Below are 20,925 nucleotides of genomic sequence, written 5' to 3'. Positions count from 1 at the left end.
ATTCTCGGCGGAAGTAGCGAGCCGAGCTAAGGCATCTGCATTTGAGTTTTTCTCTCGGGGAACCTGTTCGATCGCATAAAACTCGAAATGTTTCAATGCGGATTTTGCCTTCTCTAAGTAAGCTGCCATTTTTGTGCCACGAGCCTGGTATTCTCCCAAGATTTGATTAACTACAAGCTGGGAGTCGCTGTAGCAATGTATTGCTTTAGCTTTGAGCTCTTTGGCTATACGAAGTCTCGCCAGTAAAGCCTCGTATTCGACCTCGTTATTTGATGCATTGAAATCGAATCTTAAGGTAGAATGAAATCTTCTTCTTGCGGGAGTAATCAAAATGACCCCTGCGCCCGATCCATTTTCATTAGATGACCCATCGACGTAAAGTTTCCACAGCTCGTGAGCCGGGGTTATAACTTCATCATTGGTCATGCCAGTACATTCCACTATAAAGTTTGCCAATGCCTATGCCCTAATGGTCGTCCTCGGGTGGTAGGTGATCTCGAATTGTCCGAGTTCAACCGCCCATTTAAGAAGTCGACCTGAAGCCTCCGGTTTAGACAAGACTTGCCTAAGTGGTTGATCAGTCAATACATGGATGGGGTGCACCTGAAAGTAGGGTCGAAGTTTACGAGATGAATGAATTAAGCTGAGAGCTGTCTCCATCAAGGGGTATCTCAACTCTGCCCCCAGTAATCTTTTGCTGATGTAATATACGGGTCTCTGTACCTTTTCTTCTTCTCGCACGAGCACTGCACTTATTGCGTGTTCGGTGGTGGAAAGATATAAGTACAGTACTTCTCCCGTATTAGATTTTGATAAGATGGGGGGTTCTGCGAGGTGCTTTTTAAGCTCCTGGAAGGCCAGCTCGCACTCCTCCGTCCATTCAAATTTCTTGCCTCCCCTCAAATGGTTGAAAAACGGAAGACAACGGTCTGTAGATTTCGAAATAAACCTACTTAGTGCCGCCATCCTGCCGGTCAAACTTTGGGCATCTTTGTGTCTTCGAGATGAGGGCATGTCGATCAGGGCCTGGATCTTGTCTGGGTTGGCTTCTATTTCATGAGCGTTTACAATAAAGCCCAGGAATTTTCCTGATGATACCCCGAAGGAGCACTTCTGAGGATTTAGTTTCATGTTATACTTCCGGAGCACGCCAAAGCACTCTTCGAGGTCATCAACACGGTTATCGTTAAGTTGAGACTTGACTAGCATGTCATCAACATAAACTTCCATGTTGTTCCCTATTTGCTCCGAAAACATCATATTCACGAGCCGCTGGTATGTGGCCCCAACATTTTTGAGCCCGAATGGCATGACATTATAGCAGTATAGCCCCTTATCCGTTATGAAGCTCGTATGTTCCTGATCGGGGGCATGCATGGGAATCTGGTTATATCCAGAATAGGCATCCATAAACGACATCAGTCCATGCCCCGCCGTGGCATCCACGAGCTGGTCAATCCTCAATAAAGGAAAACAGTCCTTCGAGCAAGCTTTGTTGAGGTCCGAATAATCAATACAGGTTCGCCACGTCCCATTAGGCTTTGGGACCAACACCGGATTGGCTACCCAGTCAGGGTAAAGAGCATCCCTAATGAACCGGTTTGCTTTTAACCTGTCGACCTCCTCCTTCAGCGCCTTTTTCCTGTCGTCATCCAGCTGTCTTCGCTTTTGTTGCTTTGGAGGGAAGCTTTTATCAATATTTAGCGCGTGGCTCGCTGCGTTCGGACTTATTCCTACCATGTTCGAATGTGACCATGTGAAGACACCCTGGTTTCTCTTCAAAAAGCAAATTAGTTGCTATTTGGTTTCTTCCTGGGGGTGTTTTCCAACCTTTACCTTTTTCGAGGGATCGGACTCTTCGAACTGGATTTATTCGAGCTCTTCTAACGGTTCGAGATCAACTTTCTCCTCAACCCTCGGGTCGATTTCTTCATCAATCTCCAAGACCGTCCCATCTTTATTCTGAACAATGACAAGTGCATGTGCGCTTGTCTGTTTCTTTCCTCTTAAGGAAATGCTGTAGCATTCCCTTCCATCCAACTGGTCTCCCTTCAATGTCCCGATGCCACTAGGGGTCGGGAACTTAACGGCTAGATGCCTTACAGACGAGATTGCCCCCAGCCCAACCAGGGCGGGTCTTCCGAGCAGCACGTTGTAAGTCGAAGGTAGGTCTACTACCACGAACTCCATCATCTTGGTTGTTGAGACTGGGTAGTCTCCCAAGGTTACGGGGAGTTTGATGGATCCCAAGCAAGCCATCCCTTCTCCAGAAAATCCATACAGTGTTGTTGCACATGCTTTCAGGTCGCGAAAAGTGAGCCCCATTTTCTCCAAGGTGGTTTTATAAAGAATGTTAACCGAGCATCCATTATCTATGAGAACCAGGTGAACACTCTTATTTGCGAGCTAGAGAGTGATGACCAGTGGGTCATGGTGAGGAAACTGAACATGGGACGCGTCGTCCTCAATGAAGGTTATTGGCTGGGATTCAATCTTTTGATTTTTTGGAGCTCTAGGCACGGGTTCATAAGGAGACCCGTCCCCAGTCTTTAGCTCGTTCACATATCTTTTTTGGGCATTTCTGCCCATGCCCGCAGGATGAGGCCCTCCCGAGATGGTTATCACGTCTTCTACATCAATTGGAGGGAGCCTATCTTCTTCCCTAGCTCGGGAATAGTTGTTTTGTGTGGGTTGTGGCGCGACTGCCCTCTGGCTCGTAGACACCTGTTTAGTATTCTGGTTTTTGACATATTGTCTGAAATAACCTCTCGAGATCAATCCTTCAATCTCATCTTTCAGCTGTCGACATTCATCAGTAGTATGCCCGGTGTCTCTGTGAAATCAGAAATATTTGCTGGAGTCCCTCTTGGACTTCTGATTTCTCATTGGGTCCGGACGCCTGAAGGGGACCTGGTTTTCATTAGCCAAGTATATTTTCTCCCGAGACTCGTTGAGCTCGGTGTACATTCTGTACACGGAGAAATATCTCTCCCCTTTCTTTTTCTTTCCTCCCTCGGCCTCAGGGTTACTCCCTTCGTTCTTTTTTCTCTTGGAAGGGTTTTTCGCAGCAGGCTTTGAAGCTGGTGTGTCCGTCAAAGTTGAGGCAGAGTTTACGTTTATCGTTGTAGTTACGGGCTGGGAAGTCACATTAAGTGTCGACCTCGCTTCCTCTACATTGACAAACCTCTGTGCTCGTTTGTTAAACTCAGTTATGGACCTCACCGATTTTCTCTGCATGTCATCCCAGAGAGCACTACCTGGCGTTACTCCAGCTTGGACAGCCATTAGATGACCGATGTCATCCACATTTCGAGCTCGGGCAACGTCCAAGTTAAACCTTGTAAGGTAACTTTTCAATGTCTCGCCTGGCTGCTGCCGAACGTTAGTCAGAGTTGATGTCTCAGATCTAACCCCCATCATGGCTCTGAACTGCTTCTTGAAGTCTTTAGACAGCTGATCCCAAGAAGTTATTGTGTGTCTTCTATATTTTTTGAACCAGCTTTTGGCTAGTCCCGTCAATGATGCTGGAAATAACATGCATCTGAGCTCGTAACCCACGTTACTTGCTCTCATTATGGTATTGAATGTACTCAAATGGCTGTATGGGTCAGACTTTCCCTCAAACGTTGGGACGTGAGGGATCTGAAATCCTTGGGGAAACAGAGTGTTGGAAATATGGGGAGCAAACGATTCAAGCTCCTCGTCAGAATCTTCATATCCACCCTGACCTTGCTCATTTTTCAAGAGCCTGAAGGCCTTTTCTAGTTGATCAATTCTTTCCTGGACCGGGTCCGCGAGGGGTCTTGTCTGGAATTGGTTGTTGTCGATCACAATTCCAGGTTCGCGCCTCCGCAGGGGGTCTTTACGCCTATTTAAGCGATCCCTCAGGTCCTGGTTCGTCGGGTTAGCATTACCCCGATTCTGATTCAAGTGCTCCCGCAAGTTGGAGCGATTCCTGTGGCTCCTAGTATTCTTTTGACGTCGATCATGCATACTGACTGATCTGGTATCTCCAGAGTCGTCACTAGTAAGACTTGTCGCATGATTATTTCGAGATGGATCTTTTTCGTGCCACCTCGTTTCTGCAGTGCGAGACCGGGACGTTTGACTTTTTTCAGATAGGGCGCCTCTCTGCTCCCGGAAAGCTTCCCTGTTCCCTTGTCTCCTCCCCACACGTATTTTGTCCTCATCTCGAACTGGTTGAGCATTCCTGCAATGAGGTGAAGGATATCTTATAGGCGATGGAGGGAACCGTATGGGTGACGGTGGCTGCCACCCATTTCACGGCCTGGACGGTCCAGAGTTTGCTCGAGATGGGTTGGTTGCATTCTGTGTGTTCCCAGGAACTTGAGTTCGAGCCTCTGCAGGGGCTTGGTTGTTCTCAGTTCCCGCAGGTACCCCCGCAGGTGGATTAACCGGAGCCCTAACTCGGGTACTTCTCTGGGGTCTCGAGGGAGCGGCTGGCTTTGCTGGTGCCGGAGGTTGTTCCGGCCTTCTTGTGGCAGCATTCTTTCGTGGATGTCCACGAGGCCTGCAGGGAGGAACATGTACGTCCCTCGGAGGAGGAGCTTAGTTTTCCCGCGGAGGCGGGGGCTGAGCCGCCTGCGCCTCTGCGGCTATCCTTGCTAACTCCTCATTCCGCTTGTTGGCTTCTGCCAACTGCTGTTTTAGCTGCCGGTTTTCAAGTTCCACGATGGGAACATACCGTTCAGGATTGTAATACATATCCTCATCCCTTGGAGGTGCGGGTGGTCCCCGAGAATCGGAGGACTCGCTTCTCTCTTCAGCATCCGGGTTTACCATTGGCTGTTTCCCAGGGCGTCTCGGATAGTTTTCTTCAGGAATGTTTTGATCGTTAGCGGCCATAACTTGTTCAGGGACTGAATGCTTAAGGCTCTCAATGAAAGCACCAAACTGTTGACGCCGTTTTTCGTCAACAGTGAATAAAGAGCACGAAAACAATAAATAGTTATGGCCAGAAAAATACAATAAGACAAACAGGATTTTTTACGTGGTTCAACAGTTAACTCTACCTAGTCCACGAGTCTTTGTTATTAGAACTTAAGGTGATTTCTGGAAATTCTTCAAGAATGAATTCTCCAGAGTTTCTCTCAAGATCACCAAATTTTGGTCCTTTACAATGGTACATGACTTCTCTATTTATAGAGGAGATCTCATAATACTATCCCACACGTTTCGGGAAGTTATTATGTATATGTAAATAAATTTAATGACATTAAAAGCCTGTAACTCCTATATACAAGGAAACGTCCCCTGAAGACCAAGGGGCGTATAACTAAATAATAAATACCCCTTTATTATAGGGGATTTACATCAATAAATGTAGATTGCGTCTCTCCAAAATGACTCACTAAGATATTCAAAGTTATCAATCTACATCGTCAGTGCCATGCCAACCCAGGTCTCATAATGACTTTCAAGTTGTAGCATTTTCCCCGAGATCATGTGGCTTCGAGCTCATACTTATGTTAGGCTCGGAACCCCTGATCCGAGGTCATCCAAGAATAGACGTACTTCGATGTCTGTCCTTCGAGCTTGTGAGGATTTCGAGGCTACCATCTTCGAGGTTGCCCCTGCTTTGTAGGTTCGGTGTCTAGGTTGCGGACACGTGTCCTAGACATTACGAGCCCATACCTGACGAGTCCAGCTTTCGAGATCACAATTCTTAAGGTTCGAAATCTGGGTGTAACAAGTTGTATTTTGGTTTTTCTATATTTCCATTGAGCAATAAAATATATTCTCTAACATAAATAATTACAATTATAGTGATTAGGTCACAATGGATTATAATTGTGATTATATGTTCAAAATAACGAGTCCTAAGATTAAGTCAGTGCATTGGATTTTCATTGATCTGGTAATTTACGATATGATGTACTTACACATTCATGGAGTGATGTCTTATCCAATACATTGACCAAGTGGATAAGATCGGATGTATTTTGTTACATTGGATTAGATCGATATTAATTATTGATAAGATAAGTAAGTATTGTTATTATTTAATCTAATCATATCACAACGTTGACCATAAGTCAATTCAATCTTAATTCTAAGTGATTAATATTATGCTAATTGTATTATTCAAGTCTTTTGATTTGTTTATTACCAACTTATCCTACGGACTAGCTCATACTTACATATTGGACATTTAGTAGTATAATTGAGTGAAAGTATTTATCATAGACATGAAATCTATAGTTTCTGTTTAAGAAGTGAAACGATGATTTCCTTATAGCTTGGTTCAAGTATGTTTTCTATGCATGTATTTATGTTTTCTATTATATATTATTTTGTGCAATAAAAAGCATGCATATAGACTTATATAAATGAGATCTTACTTCCAAGGCAACATCCACTTAGTTGGACTAATCACCACAGTTTCAATAATCTATGTTCTGCATTGTCACATGTAATGGTGATCATATAACAAATGGTCAAGTAATTTCTATTATGCGATGTTTAGTAATGTTGATGATGATGATATGAGATGAGCACAACACCACACAAGAGTGGATAAAGATACTCAAAATGAACATGAGCATGAGACATAATACTACTACTCTCTTCTTCTTTGATATCAAATAGTCTAATCCCATAATTCGCGAAGAAAGAAGAGAAATGTGTTTATGAAATTGTGAGTAAAATGATTTACATATGGGCACCTACTTGTTTGACAAGTAAGTTTGTCCATCTCATCGTTATATTTAGTACAAATTATATATTTTTCCAAGAAATATAGTACTCATAGACTCCCCCCCTTGTTTTATTTCTTTGCAAAAATACTTTTGAATTATAGCACTTGTAAACTTTTGTACATTCCATCCAAAATAGTAATAGTTTGTTAACGTGGCAGTTAAACAAATATTTAAAAATAATTTTTTTATTAATTAATTTATTTTAAATTAGAAAAAATTAATAAAAGTTGATTTTTTAAATTATATAAAATTCAATAATAAAAAAATCAATAAACATAAATAGTTTTTAATCCAAATATGATTTAAAAAAAAACTAAAATTAATATTTCTAAACTAAATTATATTTTGAACTAAATTAAATTAAAAATCTGTAATTTTTTGGTTGATTGTTTTCTAAATGTGTTTGATTATCATCATTTAAAATATAGATTTTGTTAAGTTTTTAATTTAATTTAGTTTAGAAATATTAATTTTAGTTTTTTCAAAATTATATTTGGATTAAAAAAATTATGTTTATTTTTTTTATAGGATTTTATATAATTTCATAAATTTAAAAATGATTTTTTATTAATTTAAAAAAATGATTTTTATTTATTTATTCTAATTTAAAATCAATTAATTAATAAAAAAATTATTTAAAAATATTTTTCAACTGCCACGCCATGTTGGGAATTGTGCCCTGAAAGCATATGTAGTAGACATTGTTTTAATAAATAAATAAATAAATTGAATTTGTTATGCATATATTTTATGGACTATATTATTCTGTAATAATATTAAGTAAATATCAGAAACATTCATAAGTTCATATATATGATCTCAAACACGTATTAGTACAGGAGGATTGTGTTTGAGATAAATGAACTTGAATAGTTCGCAATAAAATAAAGTTATGGAATCTTTAGACTAATTACTGCAAGTACGGTCCACTAGTATTATGAATACATGTGATCTAGATCTAGATCACTAGTGTAGTAGGATACTTTAGTGGATGTACTTTATATATTAGAGAATATATAGAACTGGACCAGATATATTTATTAATACTTAGTTAAATCCTGTTTCGAAGTATTAATTAAATATATCAACTGATGATCATATACAAATAGATTTTAATCCTGAAGTTACTATGAACTTCTGTTTATGTTATATGAGTTCTTTGATTCACTCGTTAGGATCTGTCAAAATTATCAGGCTAGAAACTTTTGTTTTGGAAACTCATTAATGTAAATGGCTGGGGACATAGTATACAGATATTGAATCTATGCCTTCTCGCAAGATATTGAATAATGGTTCTCTTAAGGGTTAACTTTTGGGACTGAAAATGTTATTGAGCTCAAATTCATAATTTAGTTATGAATTAACCTTCACTAGTAAAGTCAATGGCACTTAAGGAAACAATATATAATTAAAATGGTAAAAAAGTAATTTTATTCCCTATTAATTATGAACCATTATTAGATGGTTAATTTGTATGCAATGATTATATCAATGGACGTTTTATCATTATAAATTACTCAGTAAATGAAATGTCTATAATTACAATAATGCAGTCTCATATTTATAGTGGAATAAGCATGAGATTAATAAATTAAGATTATTTAATTAAAGAGTTTAATTAATAATCTAAAATGTATTGGAGCTTGGAATTATAGGTCCATAGGTCCCCACAACGGCTCTATCAACACTATTCAAGGCAAGAATTGATATATAAGGGAAAAATAGTTGAAAGACATATTTAATAAGAAATTTGTTCTTCGGGCCAAACATGCAATTATATGATAATAGCGATTAATTAATTAATTAATTACAAATTAGTTGTAATTAAAAAAATTAATTAATATTGAATTATAATGTAATTTTTGAAATTATATTAAATAATTAAATTAATTTTGAAATTATATTAAATAATTAATTAATTAGAATTTTTGAAATTATAATAAATTAAATATTTATTTTCGAAATTATTGGTTTTAACCAATTAATTAAATATCTTTATTTGAGTGGGAGATAATAATCTAATAAGTTCAAATTGGATTTGAATTTAAAAGATTGATATTTATTCAAATAATTAATTATATTTGATAATTAGTTAAAAAGATATTTAATTTAAATTTGAATTAATTATCAGGTCGTTAGATTTTTATCTGATAAAGTAGTTTGAATAAATAATTAAATAAAATAGAAAATTCAAATATCTCTAAAAATTAGGGTGGTACACGACCACACAAAATCCATGGACTGTGTGTGGCGTGTACTGCATATTTTTAGAGACATATTTTTCAATTTTAATTAATTAATTAATTAATAATTGAAAAATCAGCTTTTGGATATTTTCACTAATAAGATAATTAATTAATTAAAAGATAAATTGTAAGTTAGTTACTAATTTATTTTTTAAATTTGAATATTTTCTTTTTAAGTAAGACTTATCAGAAAATATACACAAGATTCAAGATACTGAATTATTCACTCTGTGAAAAGAACGATACTTTTCAATCTCTCCCTGAAAAACATTTCTTGAGGTGTAGAGAACGTTGTAGAAGATCTTGGTGTGAGTACCTGGGAGCAGCATGGATGTAAAGTTCGTTCAGATTACGAAAAGAAAGCAAGGACACATGATAGGCATCAAGAGATATTTTTTCTATTTACTTGCTTATGATTAATGTATGTATATTAATAGATCCACATATTTAAAGGTAATTTAAATATGTTACAAAATTTTTGTTGTACATTGGGCCAACCCACCACCATTCCGCTGTAACACGTCAGCAAACAGTTACCATTTTGGACGGAAGGGGCAAAAGTCTATAAGTGTCATAGTTTGGGGTGTATTTTTGCCAAAAAAAAATTCGAAGGGCAAAAGTCTATAAGTTCTATAGTTCGGGGAAAAAAATAATATTTTGATATAAAATAGGAGGTCCCTTTGCAAAATGACCTTTTTTTTAAGTTATTTTGCACTCTAGCCTAGTTTTGATAATTTTTTGCAAAATGACCTCTGACAATTCAGACAGTCGATCGAAAATTTTAGACAGCTCGTCGAAAAATTCAGATAGCTCGTCAAAAGTTTTAGACATTCAGTCGAAAAATTTAAACAACTAGTCGAATTTTTAGACAAATGTAATTCTGCAAAAAAAAAAAAATCAAAACTAGGCCACAATGCAAAATCACCAATTTTTCATAAAATCACTTTAAATTATAAGAAAAAAATCGATAATAAAAAATTTAAATATTGAAAAGAAATAATACAATTTTGACTCTTGTATTTTTTTTTTCAAATACGCAATCGATCCCTATATTTTGTTAAATAACAATTTGTACCTTGTGTTTTATAAAATGAACAATTTTGACTCTTGTATTTTTTTTTTCAAATACGCAATCGATCCCTATATTTTGTTAAATAACAATTTGTACCTTGTGTTTTATAAAATGAATCAAAATAGTATTTTAGATCTGATTTTGGTCAAAATATTTTAATTATTAAGAACAATTCTTGTGCCACTAGTGATGCGATGAATTAAGAATAGATGAGAATGTGATCGAAGAGCTGATAATGGAATATTATATTTGAAAATATTTTGACTAAAATCGGGTTTATGGTATTATTTTGATCTATTTTGTCATTTAATAAAATACAAGGATGATAGCATATTTAGAAAAACTAGATACAAATAACGTGCAATGTACATTTGCTTAGTTATATTTATAAAATTTATTAATTATGTTTATTAAATTTGTAACATTGTCATATTAATGTCAAATAAATAAAAAATATTATATATAAAAGAATGACATAAATATATTGTTATCCCTAAAATCAGAAGTGGATGACATGGCAGGCATTAATTACACGTGGCTGACACCTGGCAGAATCTGTGTTCGACTATCGACCAGGAAGACATCCAGTATCATGCGATCAGTTTCTTCATACGACCAGCCTGGTCGTACGCACATTATACGCGGAGGAAATCTTAGGCAGTTATGATGGAATTCGAAATTATCTCCCATGATTTCCTGAATATCCGATTATTTAGGAAAGAATATCTGTAACAAATCAATGTAAATCTTCCCTGAGCTTATAAATAGAGGAAGAGGGCTCAGGGAAGCGGATCCTTTTCTTTTGGAGAAAAAAGATCATTTGAGATTAGAGAGGGATTACACGAGAATAATTGTATTTTCTTCTTCAAAGGTTAGTGAAACTCATTGAACCCCAGTTCTTTGATCACCCCTTTGAATCTTATTTCAATAACAATTCAAGTGGACGTAGGTTATTACCAGATCCTGGGGCCGAATCACTATAAAATCTTGTGTCTTTATTATTTTTGTCATCACATTCTTTTCAATGTTTTCATCCACGTCAAGCGTATTTTGACTCCGTGTCAGTTGGCCAAAATCTGGGTCAACATTCTGGTGCTTTCATTGAGAGCTTGATATAGCATCGTTGAGAAAACCAATGGCGAAAACTACTAGGAAAACTGGACAGGCGGCCGGCGATGCACCATCTAACCCTCCTCCTCCTCCTCCTGCAAACGTGGCTGAGGATGAGCCACATTTGGATTTCGATGAGGAAGAAATGGACGACGCGACGCTGAAGAGTACCCTAGGGGAACTGCATGAAGAGCTGGCCAATCTTAGGGCCAGCCAGGAAAGTGCCCCCGAAATCATGGCGCGGCAGCAGCAGGAAATTGAGTGGTAGCGCTTGGAGCTGAGTGAAAGGTAGGCGGAGATGGATCGCCGTCAGAGGGAGGCCATGTCAGCCCTCGAAGCAGCCCTACAGTTGGCTAGGAATCAGGCTGCACCTGCCTCGTAGCCTGATCAACCCGCGGATGGGCCACCCCAGAGGGGTCCCAATCCTAGCCCGCCTATCCAACCCTCGAGCCCACAAAGGCCCGAGCAGCCGACTGTGCCTCAGGAAGATCTCCCACCAAGGGATACTGAAGCACAGCCTATCTCACAGGCTGGTCGCGGCAATCCCCTGCAGCAGAGGCAGAGTAGGACCGGGCAGCAGCCTCGTAGTCCTAGACGCCATAGGGGCGATGAGCCAAACCTTCCGAACAGAGGACAACATCCTCCTGGTAACAGGAGGAACTTAGAGTTAGGCTCTGCGATCCGAGGCCCTCCACGACATGATAATTCACGGGGACCTAACGACCAACGCAAACCACCCTCTAAATCTCGGGAGGTTCCAGCCTGAGAGGGAAATTGAGGGAACAGTCAATCCTACCATAGCCAATCAAGATTCAGAGATGGCCATGGTTATAATGAGGCCGACTCAGGCAGAGGGAATGCCGGTCGGAGAAATGAAGAAAGAGGTGGAGGCAGGAGCTAGCTACCTCAGGATGACCAGCCCGACAGACGGGACGCTGAGGGGCAGCCCAGACAAAATAACGTCTTCAACCGGCTCGGAGCTAGCAAGTAGCGGAGGAGAGATGAGGACTTGAGAGATGTTCTCAACGATCACTGCGAGCGGCACGGCGAGTACGTCCCCCCAACAGCAGAGGCCCCGGCGATTCCTAGCGCCGTGCAGGCCCAGATAGATGCCCTCAACCAGGCAATGCAGCAGCTGGTCGGGGGAAGAACATCTTATATCGACCACGATAAGAGAAAAGGTACTCCTTTCATCCAGAGGATAGCCATGGCGGAAACTCTTAGCAAGTTTAAGATGCCTATGCTTCCAAACTTTGACGGGTATGGTGACCTGGTATCTCATGTCAACAAGTTTGAGATACAAATGGACATTTAGAAAGTGTCCGAAGACGCTAGGTGCAGGATCTTCCCTGCAACACTTTCTGACGCTGCATAGGAGTGGTTTTTTAAATTCCCTCCTGCAAGTATAATTTCCTGGGAAATGTTCGTGAAAATTTTTTACGGGCAGTTCTATGCGGGTCGCGTGCACCCTACTGAGGCAAATCAGCTGGTCGAGATACGCCAGCAAAATGGAGAATCGCTGAAAGACTACGTTCAGTGTTTTATGCAAGCAGCCGCTAGAGCAAAAACGGTGGGTGATGAAGGCAAAATGATGGCCATAATGGCAGGAGTTAAGCGCCGTACCCCTCTCTGGGAGAGCCTCAGAAAGCACGGGGTTAGAACTACCCAGGAATTCTTAGATCGAGCTGATCGCTACATCAAGCTCGAAGACGCCATCACCAATGAAGGAAAGCCCCCAGGCAAAGATAAGGAGACAGCCGAGCCCGCCAAAGCCGCCAATAGGTCCAAGCCCAACGGTAACGGCAAAGGCAACGGGAACGGCAACGGCAATGGCAAGAATGGTGGAAAACGGCCACACAACGAGCCTTCCACCTCTGACAACAAAAGGACTAAGGGTAATCGTTATGAACCTTGGTTCACTAACTATACTGCCCTAATTGAGTCTCGAGGAGAGGTAAATCAGGCCACGAGTTCCAGTGTGCCTTATAAGAAGCCTGCCCCCATTCGAAAGGATATTTCGAGAAGAGACACTACCAAGTTCTGTCGTTATCACAACGACTACGGACATGACACCAATGAATGCAACCAGTTGAAGGATGAGATCGAGTTCCTTATCAGACAAGGACACTTGAGAAGATATGTACGGGCCTCGAGAAATTACCAACGAGAAGCTCTAGGTGGCAACGAGCAAGCGTCCACACGCCAACGCTCGCCACCTTTGCAGCCTGATCTCGTAGCCGGCACTCTATTAACCATCTGCGGAGGTCCGCACCTCGTGGGAAACAGCGGCAAGGCCAGGGAACGATATGCTCGAACCTTGCGCCACGACCAGGACATCGAGATGATGGCTGTGGAGGACCGCGCGCCGAAAAAGGCTCGATCAGAGGAGGGCAAGATAACCTTCTCTGATAGCGATGCCCAGCATGTCCGGTTCCCACACTCTGATCCGCTGGTCGTGGACATCCAAATGGCCAATATGATGGTGAAGAAAGTGCTAATCGATACAGGAAGTTCAGTGAACATCCTGTATAGGTCTTCTCTGGAACGCATGAAGTTTTCCGTTAAGGATTTGGAGCCTTTCAACCAAAAAATATACGGCTTCTCTGGCGAGGGACTCGCCCCTGCAGGGTCAATCAGACTTCCAGTGACAGCAGGAACTGTGCCTGCTACCAGGACATTACTCGCTACTTTCATAGTGGTCGATTGTCCCTCGGCGTACAATGCCGTCATTGGAAGACCCATACTGGTTGACCTACGGGCCGTCACCTCTATGTGGCACTTAGCCATGAAATTCTCGACAGACGCAGGGGTAGGACACGTGTTGGGAAACCAGAGGGAGGCCAGGGAGTGCTACAATGCCTCAGTCACGAAGGTGAAGAAGGGAACATAAAAAAGCACTCCCTCTGAAAGGTTGCAGATGGCAATTGATACACAAGCCCAATCCGGTGAAGGAGTCACCAAATAGGGTGTTGCCCAAAGTGAGGATAGAGATTTGGATCCTCACTTTGGGGATTTTGAGGAAAATGTTGGACCCGTCGAGGACCTGGAAGAGGTCCAACTTGACGAAAAGGACCCGACCAGAGTCGTGAAGGTCAGGAAAAACTTAGAGCCCACTATGAAACATGCACTGGTGGAATTTTTGCGGAAGAACTAGGGAGTCTTTGCCTGGTCGCACAAAGACATGGCTGGGATAGATCCTGCAGTCATAAGCCATGTCCTGAATATAGACAAGAGTTTTCCGCCCGTGCAACAGAAAAGAAGGCTTCTCGATAAGGATCGGTCGAGAGCCTTAAAAGAAGAAGTGGAGAGATTAAAGGAGAATGAGTTCATCAGGGTGGCATTTTATCCATCGTGGGTCTCCAATCCAGTACTGGTTCCCAAGCCTAACGACAAGTGGCGAACCTATGTGGATTTTTCGGACCTCAATAAAGCCTGCCCGAAGGATTGTTTCCCACTCCCAAGGATCGACCAGTTGGTCGATGCTACTGCAGGACACGAGATCCTCTCTTTCATGGATGCATATTTGGGCTACAATCAGATCAGCATGCATCCCCCTGACGAGGATCACACCAGCTTTCGAACCGATATGGGATTATACTGTTATAAAGTAATGCCCTTCGGACTGAAAAACGCAGGTGCGACTTACCAGCGACTAGTTAACCACATGTTTAAAGAGTTGATCGGCGTAAACATGGAGGTATACGTGGACGACATGCTGGTAAAGTCGAAAAAGGTGGAAGGACATGTGAAGGATTTGCAAGAGTGTTTCGACGTATTGAACAAGTACCAGATGAGACTAAATCCTCTCAAATGTTCCTTCGGAGTTGGATCAGGGAAGTTTTTGGGGTTTATTGTTAATTCAAGAGGAATCGAGGCCAACCCCGACAAGATAAAAGCCCTGATCGATATGAAATCACCAGAAAAGATCAAGGATGTACAAAGTTTGACTGGGAGAATTGCGGCCCTAAGTAGATTTATTTCCAAATCAACGGATAAGTGTGTCCCTTTCTTCAATCTACTTAGGGGCAACAAGAAATTTGAATGGACAGGAGACTGCGAGCAAGCTTTTCAGGCCTTGAAAGCCCATATGGCACAGCCTCCTATTTTATCTAAGCCAATCGAAGGAGAAACTTTGTTCATTTACCTGGCGATCACTGAAGTTGCTGCTAGTGCGGTACTAGTACGAGAGGAAGAAGGCGTACAAAAAGCGGTTTACTATGTAAGCAAGAGGCTAATCGGAGCAGAACTGAGGTATCCACTCATCGAGAGGTTAGCATACTGTTTAATCCTGGCCTCCAGGAAGCTACGTCCTTACTTCCAAGCCCATGCTATCACAGTTTTAACCGACCAGCCCCTTCGACAAGTCCTCCAGAAACCAGAGGCGGCTGGGCGTCTATTAAAATGGGCAGTTGAACTAGGGCAGTTCGATATTACATATTCGCCGCAAGCAGCAGTATAGGGACAAGTCTTGGCCGATCTCATTGCAGAGTTTACCGAACTCCCAGACGACGAGCAATGCGAAAAACCTAATACGCCTGAGCCTCATGATGAGGCACCCTCGTGGAAGTTGTTTACGGATGGGTCGTTAAACGAATCTCACGCGGGAGCAGGGGTGATATTGATAACGCCGGAAGGGCATTGATTTCACTGTGCCATTAGGTTTGACTTCGTAGCCTCGAACAATGAAGCAGAATACGAGGCCCTCCTCGCTGGATTACGATTGACAAAAGACATGGATATAAAAGTGCTCGATATTTACAGCGATTCACAGCTGGTGGTGAATCAAGTTCTAGGGGAATATCAAGCACGGGGTCTCAAAATGGGAGCCTACCTAAATAAAACTAGAGACCTATTGGCACAGTTCCAGAAGTATACCCTCCAGCAGATACCTCGAGACCAGAATTCGAATGCAGATGCCTTAGCCAAACTCGCAAGCGCGAAAGATGCTGACACTTTGAACATTGTGCCAGTAGAAAGATTGAGCGAGCCGAGCATATGAACAGATGTGACTAGCATGGAAATCCGGATGGAAGATACATGGATGGCGCCATACTTGGAGTATCTAACCAGCGGTACACTGCCGACAGATAGGAACAAAGCAAGAACTCTTCAAAGGCAGGCCGCGAGATATATACTGGTCGATGGTGTTTTATACCGAAGGGGATATTTCATGCCACTACTCAGATGTATTACGCCCGAGAAAGCTAAGGAACTGATGAAGGAAGTGCATGAAGGCTTTTGCGGAGATCATGCTGGGGGGCAAAGTTTGGCGAAAAAGATCCTGAGGCAGGGTTATTTCTGGCCGACTATGAATGAAGACTCTGCGGGGTACGTGCGGAAGTGCGATAATTGTCAAAGATTTTCCAAAATCCCATGAGCAGCTCCAAATGAATTAAAATCGATGCAGAGTCCTTGGCCTTTTGCAGTATGGGGAATAGACTTGATTGGATCCTTGCCAACTGGGAAAGGTGGAGTGAAGTATGCAGTCGTAGCAGTTGACTACTTCACCAAATGGGCCGAAGCTGAACCACTCGCTACCATAACGACCAAGAAATTTCTTGACTTTGTCATCAAGAACATTGTTTGCCGATATGGTTTGCCTCGAAAAATCGTCTCAGACAACGGCACCCAATTTGACAGTGATCTGTTCACCGACTTCTGCGAAAGACACGGGATTATCAAAAGCTTTTCTTCAGTTGCTCATCCACAAGCGAACGGGCAGATCGAAGCAGTGAATAAAACGCTTAAGGATACCCTGAAGAAAAGACTTGAAGACGCTAAAGGAGCGTGGCCAGAATAGTTACCTGAAGTCCTATGGTCGTATAGAACTTCTCACCGAACAGCGACAGGTCATACTCCATTTTCCTTAACATACGGATACGAAGCCATGTTGCCAGTCAAGTTAGATCCGCCCTCGCATCGACGAATTACATACGACCAGGATCAGAACAGCCAATTGATGATGGAGTCCCTAGACTCAATAGAAGAAAAACGAGAAAAAGCCCAACTCCAAGTAGCTGTGTACCAGCAAAAAGTCACCCGGTACTTTAATTCAAAGGTAAAAGAAAGAAAATTCAACGTCGGAGATCTAGTGCTACGACGGGTTTTCTTGAATACCCGCGACCCCACTGCTGGAGTACTCGGACCAAACTGGGAAGGACCGTACCAGATCGAAGAAGTCCTTCACTCAGGCACCTATAAACTTGCACGCTTAAATGGAGATCTCGTTCCACGCTACTGGAATGGATAACACCTGTGCAAGTATTACCAATGAACAGTCCTTCTTAAAGGACTGGCTTGTATTAATTCTTACTTTTTACAAGTTTCGAAAAAGGGTTAGCCACGTTGTATGGCTAATCGCTTATAAGTGTAAGATCTTTTTTAAGATCCCTCGTACAGACATGTTTAGTCCATTTTAATACGAGATTATAAGGGACTGTGCACAGCCAGTCATTCTTGCCAACCTTTGTAAATTTATTTTTACAAGTATTTGTTCATTACGTGTGTTGATTTGCTGTATTACAAGTGTTGAATTTTACAACGAGCAGTAATGTTCGAACAGGTCGTGGTTAGGGCAAGTGACCAAGGACCTAAAGCTCCTCGATTACTTGGGGGGCATATAAGGTACATCGATAGCAAAGCGTACCATAAGGTATGTAAACACATGAACAAAATGAGTGAAAGCATGCTACGGTACTTAGAACATTTTTCAAATTTTATGTTTTGAAAAATCAAACCAAAGTACTATGCTAAGTTCGGTCATGCGAACAGGTATTATAATAAAAGAAACATTATAATATCAGTAAAGCAATCGTTTACACAGCGAGCATTAGTGCTCGGATGTAAATATGTCATTAAAAGGAAAAACCTTTTACACCGCGAGCAGTACTGCTCAGATGTAATCGTTCAAGTGTAAGTAAAAAGCTGCCCTCGCAGCAATAAAAAATAAATTGTCTTTACAAGTAGGCCCGTGGGCCATAAAAACTGTGAGATAAAAAGAGAATTACTGGGGAGCAGGAGGTTCTTCTGGACGAGGAGCACTCTTATCAGCCAGAGGATCAGCCTTAGCATCAACAGCAGGGGTCTTGGCCTTAGCTCTCTCCTCTGCCTCCAACCGGGCAGTGCACTGCGCCATCAGCGTCTTTTGCAACTTCTCGGAGAGGTAGTTAATTTTGGCCCCCCGGTTGTGTTTCCAGAAATCGTAGAAACTGAGGAAGGTGGCTTCCTTGTACTTCTTCAGATTTCTGGCCCCGTCCTCCTCGAGCTCCTGAATGCGCCCTTCAAGCTCCTGAACGCGCCCCTTAAGCTCCTGCACCCGTCCCTCGAGCCTCTTTGTCTCCTCCCTGCTGCTAGTAAGGTCAAGTATGGCCTGCTTACACTCTTGGGTGTTGAGTACAACACTTTCCCTCCATTTATTCCGCTCCTCATTGGCTTTCTTCAAGGCCCCTTGACTCTCCCGAAGCTCCTGGGTGAGAGTGGCTTGGTCCTCGCACAGTTGCTCGTTCAGCTTGGACAGCTCCTTGTTCTCCACAAGCAGCTTATTGTTATCCTCGAGCAGCTTAGTATTATCAGCCTCAAGCGCTTGCTTGGCCTGGGCCAGCCTGGAGTCGAAGTTCTGTTCTCGGGAGACCAGCGCCCCAGCACGGCGCCAGCTAGCAATTAAAGACAGCAACCCCTGAAGAAAAAATGAGAAGATAGGGAAAGAAGTATAATATAAACCATGAAGTAGAAAAAGATGACTTACGCTGGCTATCTCGTTCAACCCACTGTTGATGATTTGGTCGACGTCCATAGTAGCAGTGTCATTGATGGCGGTCTGGCTGCGTCTATTCTTCGAGAGCCGATATATTCTCTCCCTGGCCATGCCAACTATGTGGCTGGACAGGGAGCCTTCGGACAAGTGGTCCAAAGTCTCTTTGTCTGCGGCCTTTGAGAAGGGCTGTGGATTGACGGGCGCCGGGGTCGTCTGCTCAGAGGGGGGTAGAGGTGGTAAGTCCTCCTTGGAAGGGGTTGTGGCAGGAGCATCTTCTGTCCGGGCCTTCTTCAAAGGGGTCTTACTACTTTCCCCTCGAGCCCTTTTACTGTCCTTCTTTGGGACAGAAGAGTCAGCGGCAGCTTGGTAATGGTCAAAGAAGTCCCCGGAGTCCATACCTGCACAAAGAGAAACAATTCAAACAATGAGATTAAAGGGTCGCGGGAAAACATAGATTAGAGTAGAAGGATTACAAAAGTAAGGTATCCGAGCTACACCTACTGGTCGTAACATTATCTACTGAACTACTTAGTTCCTGGAAGAAATCTGAATTTAAAGAAGGGGCGTTCCTAAAGTTGCCATCCCCATCAAATAGATGGGAAGGTATTGACAGATTATTCAAAAACGAGAATGATGTACCGTTTACATCCGACGAGTCGTCAGATGGTTCGGTAGGCTTAGCAGCCTTTTGTTTCCCCTTGCCCTTGGGGACCGATGATTTCGCTGCTCGGTGGGGAACGACAGGTTCCCTGATTGTAACCCCAGTTGGCCTCCTCCGAGGAGGGGGTGCCTGAGATTGCTGCTCGGGTCCCTGCTCAGGTTCCACATCAGCATGGACACCACTCGCCGCGGGATCGTTAGTCGCAGGTTGGGAGCCCCAAAGGCCAGCCAACCTAAGGTTAGCCTCATTAATTAAGTTCTTCACACTCTTAGCAGCATTTGGCATACTGGCTAAGAGTGCTGCCCTCGACTCCATTCCTGGAGTGGGGGTCGGGCGTAACCATGGACCTGGAACACATTGGAACAACGAAGTATTACGACAAGAAAGAATTAAAGTACAGAAACTACTGGTTCAAGGATTATTATGTTCTTTACCTCCTCGAGTGAAGGCCAGATTATCCGCGGCAATGTCGGGCGTAAGGAAATACTCTTGATGGTATTTCCCCACGTTGGAGATATGAGTGGTGTCGGACAGAAAGGTGCGTCCGGTCTCCTGGTGGCAGAAATGAAAGAACCCCGTACCATCCTGGTTGGGGTTGGACTTGAGGCCGAACAGAAAATTGACCTCATGAGGAGAATGAGTTGGCCATTTCTTGAGCTTGTAGAGGATATAGAGCACGGTCAACATCCTATACCCATTTGGGGTGATTTGAAAAGGGGCCACCCCAAAGTAGTTTGCCACCCCTTGAAAGAACGAATGAAGAGGCAGGGTGGCACCCGCCTCGATATGGTACCTCGACCAGGCGCTATAGGCCCCCCCTGGCAGGTTGGCTCGCTGGTCGATGGAAGGTCTGACCAGGGTCACCCCCGGCAGATTGTATTTGTTTAAATAGTTGGTAATCATATGAATTGTCACCGAACTTGGGGAAACGACGTGCCACTCGACAGCCGGCTGGTCGGCATGACGAGGACGGGCACGCCTTTGAACTTCGGTTTCAGGAGGGAATTCACCTCGACCACTGGTCGAGGGGGCATCAGTAGAGGGCTGACTTGGAGAGTCAAGGTTGCTTCTTTTTCTAGCTTTGGTTTTTGTTCTGGCCATTTTCTGATTGAGAATTGGTGGAGGATTTGGGTTAGGACGTGAAAAGGGGATTTCTGGAATCAGTGTGTATGGATTCTCTTCGCCTTCGAGTAGTTGGGCCAAGAGTTCGTCTTCAATAGGTCTTTCTCCCCCCCAGGGTCTTGCATATGAACTGCAAACAGACAATGGAGGAGATAAGACACAATTCGCGGAGTAGTGTGGAAGATTGGGATAACGTTGCTCGTACCTAAATAACCAGCATCATCCTAATCCTACGCTAACTT

This window comes from Humulus lupulus, chromosome 6, assembly GCF_963169125.1.
Source record: "Humulus lupulus chromosome 6, drHumLupu1.1, whole genome shotgun sequence".
Classification (NCBI taxonomy): Eukaryota; Viridiplantae; Streptophyta; class Magnoliopsida; order Rosales; family Cannabaceae; genus Humulus; species Humulus lupulus.
The sequence above is the reverse complement of the archived record's forward strand: the minus strand, read 5'-3'. Positions refer to the sequence as shown.